This window comes from Pipistrellus kuhlii, unplaced genomic scaffold (genome assembly GCF_014108245.1).
Source record: "Pipistrellus kuhlii isolate mPipKuh1 unplaced genomic scaffold, mPipKuh1.p scaffold_m20_p_5, whole genome shotgun sequence".
Lineage (NCBI taxonomy): Eukaryota > Metazoa > Chordata > Mammalia > Chiroptera > Vespertilionidae > Pipistrellus > Pipistrellus kuhlii.
The window spans coordinates 60,725,694-60,733,307 of record NW_023425551.1 but is presented as its reverse complement, the minus strand read 5'-3'; the positions used below and the strand labels follow the sequence as shown (position 1 = coordinate 60,733,307).

Below are 7,614 nucleotides of genomic sequence, written 5' to 3'. Positions count from 1 at the left end.
CTGACACTGTTTTTGCTTAAAGTTACTTGGGAACATGTTGAGACCGAATTGCATTTCACTTAGTAACGAGCACCATTTGAAGAAAGGTGTGTGTGTTTTTAATGAATTTTAAATGAAGTCATTTTAGTAAGCTTATAGACAATTTGTTAGGGTCATGAAAACTATTAAAAGTGCTTTTCATTATAAACTGCTTTTTAGCACTAACTAGTTTGGCTCAGTAGATAGAGAATCAGCCTTGCAGACTCAAAAGTCCCAGGTTTGATTCCGGTCAAGGGCATGTACTTTGGTTGCGGGCACATCCGCAGTAGGGGGTGTGTGGGAGGCAGCCGATTGATGTTCCTCTCATCAATGTTTCTAACTTTCCCTATTACTTTCTGTAAAAAATCAATAAAATGTATTTTAAAAAGTAAACTGCTCTTTAAAAATTTAGATAGTTTTGAACCATTATGTACTATTCTGTACTGAGGAGAAACAGTATACATAGAAGGGGAAGTCCTTGGTTTGAAGTTTAATTCCACCAAATAACTGGTTAGGGTCAACTCATCTTCAGTTTTCTCAATTATCTAACTATAGTGTTTTGGTTTGGTTTGGTTGTGTGTGTTTTTTAAATATATTATTGATTTTTACAGAGTAAGGGGGAGGGATAAGGTTAGAAACATCAATCAGCTGCTTCCTGCACACCTCTTACAGGGGATGTGCCCACAAGCAGAGTACATGCCCTTGACTGGAATCGAACCTGGGACCCTTCAGTCCACAGACAAACGCTCTAGCCACTGAGCCAAACCGGTGAGGGCAATTCTATAACTATAGGTTTTTGACTAAAGTATTCAGCACAAGAGGGCTTGATAAATGTTCCTTTCGGTAATCTGAAACATACGTACATAGCTCATCTTAAAAGGTCCCTTGTGTGTTTCTTTTTTAAGTAACAGAACCAAAAGACTCAAATTTGAGTGATAAACAATATTTGTTTTAAAGATTTGCTTCTATCTGTTCAGGACAGTTCAGCACTTACCATACTCCATTCTTGAAACTTAGGCCAGGGTAAAAAGGATAAGAGGGAGCCTTGATATCCCTGGCTCTTTAAATCTTTGATGTTTTGTGATAGGGCTAAGTTAATTAACCTGGCTATTTTTTTCTTTTTTTTAATGTAGCCTCCTCTTAAGATAATTTTATGTAATTACAAAATGATAATTTCTATATCACATATCCCCAAAAGGAGCATTTGTGTTGAGAGGATGAAACACTGAGTTTGAAACAGTCTGCAGTGTTAGATTGTGTATATGGTGCTAAAAATCTCAAACCTCATCTGTATAGTATACACTGAGATTTGCTTTCTATCCAAACGTTTTCCATCTTATAAATATGATTTATAGGAAAACATATCCTGCGAGATTAATTATCTTTTATATATATAAAAGACTAACGTGCTGTCAGATTGATTGCTATAATGTGCACTGACCACCAAGGGGCAGACCAGGAGCTGGTGCACTGCAGTGACTTGGCAGCAATGGTTCTCGGGTGACAACACTTCGAAACCAGGGAGGAAGGAGCCCGATTCCACCTTTGGCTGTGGGTTATGTTGCTGGGGCACTATTGGCCCCAAATCAGGCTTACTGTACACTTAGTGTTTGCATTCCACAACCTGTACAACACTAACTTTGCAGAGTGCCCTCACACTCCAGGACCCCTTGAGGGATGTCGGTGCCAGTTTTGGCCCCATTCTCCACAGGCCAGGCCAGAGGGACTCACTCACTCCACAGATGCCCCTTGGAGCCACAGCAGTGCTGGCTGGGGGCAGACCACAGGAGGTTGGCTCCAGGGCAAGTCAGGCCTGTCTCACCCAGTCCTGTCCTGCCAGCCACCTTCTAATTTCCTTTCTATGTGCACAGTTCCTTGTACCAGTCACTAGTACCTAATAATAAAGAACTATGATGCCCTGGCTGGGTTGGCTCATTGGATAGTGTGCCGGCCTGCAGACAAGTGTTCCAAGTTTGATTACAGGCAAGGGCACATGCCTGGGTTACGGGCTCGATCCCCAGTGATCCCCCAGGCAACTGATCCGTGATGCTCTCTCATCGTTGGATTCTATCTCCTTTACTCTCTGAAATCAATAAAATAATTTTTAAAAAACTGAGTTGAGACCTTGTACATAAGAAGTTATCAGATGGTGTGTTAAAATTTGGTTATTTGGTTTTGGACAATTTCCCTCAATAGGATGATACAGTTGACAAGACTTATCTATAGGAACCATAATGTTGCTGACTTGTAAGTAATGTGATTACTAAAGCAAAGCCAGAAAAATGCAATCTTAATTCAAAGAAAAAGTTACAAATGCCATTGGCCATTTTACAACACACTGCAACCTTCATTTATTCCTCCCAATAACCACTTTTCCTAAGTGCTTTTTTTATTCCCACAACTTCACAGCCTAGGCATGCAATCACATCAAATCCTATCCCCTTCCAGCCAGACTACTTCAAAAGGGTATTTTGGTCCCAAAAGCTGGCTACAGAATCTCATTTTCTGGATTCTGTTTTAAATGTAATTTTATGGCAGAGAATATAAAAGGTGGTCTCCAGATTTTGACCAACTGAATATAAAAGGTGCTCTCCAGATTTTGACAAACTAATAGTACCCCAGCCCTTTTCATAATTAAGAATGTTTCCTATTCAAGTTTCCGGCAGTGTAATTTCAAAGTGAAGTGGGAACATAAGTAGCAAAATTTCTTTGCACATAGAGTAGATAATGAAGTTTTTAGTTAGAAAAAAATGAAATGTTTGCTGTACATATTTGTGCTATACATTCCCTGATTCCTTGAATGTGTGTGTGTGTGTGTGTGTGTGTGTGTGTGTGTGTATGCCTCCTTATACCTGAATGAAAATTAAAGACTGCATTTGAAGGATCTGACAATGTTTGTGCATGATGGTGGGGTAACCTAAGCAGAATATTGGAAGAAAAGCTAAGGAAACTATTTTTTAAGTGTGTGTGTGTGTATGTGTTGATTTCAGAGAGAAAGGGAGAAGTGGGAAAGAAACATCAGTGATGAGAATCATTGACTGGCTGCTTCCTGCACGCTTCCTACTGGGGATTGAGCCCCAAACCCAAACAGGTATGTGCCCTGACTGGGAATCAATTTTGACCATCTGGTTCAAAGGTTGATGCTCAACCATTGAGCCACACCAGCCAGGCATGAAAATATATATTTGAGCTCAATGAAGTAAGCCAGTTGTATGCATTAAGTTTTGAGTGGAATAATTAACAGTAATTCTATAATTTGATATATATTGCCAGACTAGTTGATTAATATATTAAGTAATGAATTGAGTAGTATCAGGTGACTTATAATTTGACTAGAGGCCTAGTACACAAGTTCGTGTACCAGTGGGGTCACTCGGCCTGGCCTGCGGGTTCAAACAAACTGACTCTCTGACATCCCCCAAAGGGGTCCCAGATTGTGAGAGGGCACAGGCCAAGCCAAGGGACTCCACTGGTGCACATTCTGGGCTGGGGGGAGACACGAGAGGTTGGCCAGCCAGGGAGGAACTGTGGGAAGGCTCCAGAGAGTGTCTGGCTGGTCTCACTCAGTCCCAATTGGCTGAACCACAGCAGCAAGCTAACCTACCAGTTTGAGCATCTGCCCCCTGGTGGCCATTGCACATTATAGCGACAGTTGAGTGGACTTAGCATATCATTAGAATATTATGCTTTGGTTGAACAGCCAATCAGTCAACCGAACATTTAGCATATCATATTAGGCTTTTGTTACATAGGATTACATCATAATCCTATATTACCCAATTTTATACATAAAATATTTGAGCCTCTAGGTAGATTACTATAATACTAATAAGTGGTAGAACTCAAGTGTAAAACTGTGACTATTCACTACACACAGCCATGACTACACGTGTCTGATGATTTTTTATGAAACCAGTTAAAATTTTGTATGAGTTCAACTGCTTTTGTAACTCATGCTCATTTTCCTTAATTATTCATAAAAAATCATGTGATGTTATCACTTTCATTTAGATCGAACCCTTTTCTATTTTTGCAGAAAAACCTTTTTGAAGTAAATCAGAATAGGCTAAAAAACACCAATCCAGAAGTAACTTAGGTTTATTTCTCACTTAAGCTTCACATACATTATAGTACCCATACTGATGGAACATCTACTCTGTGGAACAGAGCTAGTGACAAAAAAAAAAAAAAAAAAAAAAAAAAAAATGAGGTGGGGGTAGCTTTGGAGTTTCTCACAATTAAGTTCTTGACTAAAAAATCATAACGTGCCCTAGCCGGTTTGGCTCAGTGGATAGTGTCAGCCTTCAAACTGAAAGGTCCCAGGTTCAATTCCAGTCAAGGGTATATGCCCAGGTTGTGTTATCGATCTCCAGTCAGGAACTTGCAGGAGGCAGCTGATCTATGATTCTCATCATGGATGTTTCTATTTCTTTCTCCCTCTTCCTTCCTCTCTGAAATCAATAAAAATATATATTTCTTTAAAAATCATAACACTTCTATTCAATGCATTGTGCAGAGCTAGTCACATAACCATTCAGCAAAGAAAATGCAATCCTATCATGTGCTGATATGCCAGAAATATACATATCTACCACATCTGAATTTTAAAAGTGGATTTAAAGAGTATATCCACAGCATCATTCCATGTAACTGAAATATCAAGCATAAGGGGACAAAGTTTTTAAGCAAACACAACAGACAGGAAGTTTAAGAACTAATGAGTGCTTATCAGGTGCTTATTTAAGCATATTTAATATTTTTTATATAACTTTTATCTAATTTTGATAATTTGTTTTCCTACCAGACTAGAGGTGATTAGTAAGATGCAGAGCACAGGGGAAAGAAGCATATGGGTAAGATATACTTGTCAACTGGATATTGAGAGACTTGGATTATATAACTAAACTGAATCCAAAAGGCACAGCCTTTTGGGACACTCAGTACTATGACTCAAAGCCTTAGGCCTGAATACCTCAGTAGACCTTCAGGCCATCAATGTTGCACACAGCACAGAACAATTACAGATATTGCTAAGGATTATCCTTAGTCATCAAGACTATAAACCATTGTATTTGGCTTTGTTTATTTTCTTTTAGTCCAACCAACAAAAAGCTGCTTTATTTTAATTCTGAAGAGTGATATCAATGCAGCATTGACTACTGTAGTGAGCTTCCACATCTGCACCCAGGCCTTTCCTTCCCAGTGGCAGGTGTAGAGTCAGGCTCAATCTTGTGCTGCTTCCCCTACCCCTACCCCCTGCAGGAAGAACGTATTATACAACTTCTGGCTCCTAATGGCATAAAAAATGAATGTTTTCTCTACTGTCCATCCACAATTAGGAACCTGCTAAGTAAGTACTCTGCTTTAAGAGGAGAAATAAAAAACCAGTTTTGAAAGGAAGAGAATTGAGTCTATTTTATGAGTATATCAGTTTGGGTATATCTCTAAGTAGACACAGTGTCACAAACTACCTAATTTTGGAGATGTTCTGTTCATCTTGAGTTGGAAGACACAGGGGCCATATTATATTTGAAAGCCTTGTAGTCCAAAATGACATTGAGGAGGTGAACTTCCTGTAATCCAAGCAACTAAAGGGTAGAAGCCTTACAGTTGCAATTAAGGTGTTTGCCTTTTTCTACCTATAAAATGCAAGTGGGCAGTGCAAAGAGACCGTTGTCCACTAAAATTATTCTGTACACTCTGCTCCAAACAGCCACAAACAAGGTACTTTTTCTATGTCTGCGTACCCATGCCTGGAACAAGAATTTTCCAAGACTCACCGAAACCGGTTTGGCTCAATGGATAGAGTGTCGGCTTGGGAACTGAAAGGTCCCGGGTTCAATTCCGGTCAAGGGCATGTACCTTGGTTGCAGGCATATCCCCAGTAGGGGGTGTTCAAGAGGCAGCTGATAGATGACTCTCATCAATGTTTCTAACTATCTCCCTTCCTCTCTGTACAGAATCAATAAAATATATTTTTTTAAAAATAAAAATGGATAATTTATGCTTTAAAAAAAATCAATAAAAAAAAAAGAATTTTCCAAGACTTGGATGATTGTGGCTTCATCTCCTGATGGTTCGTCCCACAACCAAACCCCCTGTTCTCTAGTAACTGCTTGGCCTGAGACTGCAGCAAATGGTCCTCAGCATCTAAGATACAATCAGGTCTCTGGTGACTTAAAAAGCTGCAATGAGGGAACTCAGCTGAATCTTCTCATTGGTGCCCACAGAAAGTCTGTACTCCATGTCTGTCCTTTTGGTCAATAAGTGTATTCGAACTGAAGATGGAAAGTCAACTCTATGCACAAGCAAGTGTATCTCCGTCAGGATGTCATGTAATGCCAACCCCTTCAGAGTCTTCAGCTCCATGATATTTCTGTAGGCCATGGAGAAGTCTGGATTCAACATTCAATCCATATAATTGGTGATGTCTGGACTTGAGTGGGTGCCCTGTGCAGGTGTAAGACAGTCTCCTCAGGCACCTTCCCAAAGGCCATGTTGGTGCTCTGCAAAGTGTTCAGAGCCCATCACGTATCTCCCCTGGAAAGAGTTATAAGTGCTTTCATTCCATCTTTGCTTACATCAACTTTCTCTTCTATGACATGTTCCAAGCGTGGGACCATGAGTTCAGGGGTCAAGGGACTGAAACGGAACCTGGTACACAGGGACTGCAAAGCGGGGATGATCTTTGACAGATAGTTACAGATGAGGCAAAATCTGGTGTTTTCAGTAAATTTCTCAATCACTCTCCTCAAGGCATCCTGGGCGTCCTGAGTAATGGCATCCGCCTCACCCGGGATCACCAGCTTAAAGCTTTTCTTACATATTGTCCTTGTGCCAGCAAAGCTCAGGATTGGTCCCCGAACAGTGTCCATTCCTCTGTCGTCTGAAGCATTCAGTTCCAAGACCATGGAGCCAAGTTCTTTATCTTTGTACGGCTGTTTAGCACAGGCCAGGATGGTGAATGTCTTTCCTGTCCCTGGAAGACCACAGAGAAGCAGGTGTGGCCATCAGTCTTCACTGATAAACTTCTGAATGGTACTCAAAATGTCCTGATGAGAAATGAGATCACTCCGTGTCTGTGGCCGGGATTTTTCAACTCAGGGCAGGTTCCTGATCTTGGACGCCGAGGGCTGCTGCTGCTGCTGCTGCTGCTGCTGCTGCTGCTGCTGCTGAGGTTTCCATGGCGGGTTGATGAAGGTGTCCAATCAGCTGGAGACGTCGCTTCTCCAGGTGGGGAGAGGGGGGGTGTCAGCACTTGGCTTTGTTTATTTTAAGGCAAGTCCAATTATAGTCTCTTATGTTCACAGATGTTTTTAGGTATGTTGTTAGTAAAATGGAGCCATGAATAATTAAGGTTGACAAACACTAAACTTAGACATTATTTACTGCAAAATTATTTAGAGTCTTTACACTGCTAATGTGGATTTTTAATCCTTCCAAGAAGGTAATATAATATTTAACCATTGTATAAATCAGCATCCTGGAAGGAAACATGGCACACTCACAGTGGGAACTGAGAAACATTTACTAGAGGGAAACCAACAAGGGAGAATACAGTACTATTACCACCTCTAGACCTAAAGATGCAAGGGT

The 7,614-nt window shown here is 40.6% G+C and overlaps 1 pseudogene; it reads right to left on the bottom strand.

The window, feature by feature from the left end:
• Positions 1–5,752: 5,752 nt before the first annotated feature.
• LOC118705219 lies at positions 5,753–7,246 on the bottom strand (annotated as a pseudogene).
• Positions 7,247–7,614: the final 368 nt, after the last annotated feature.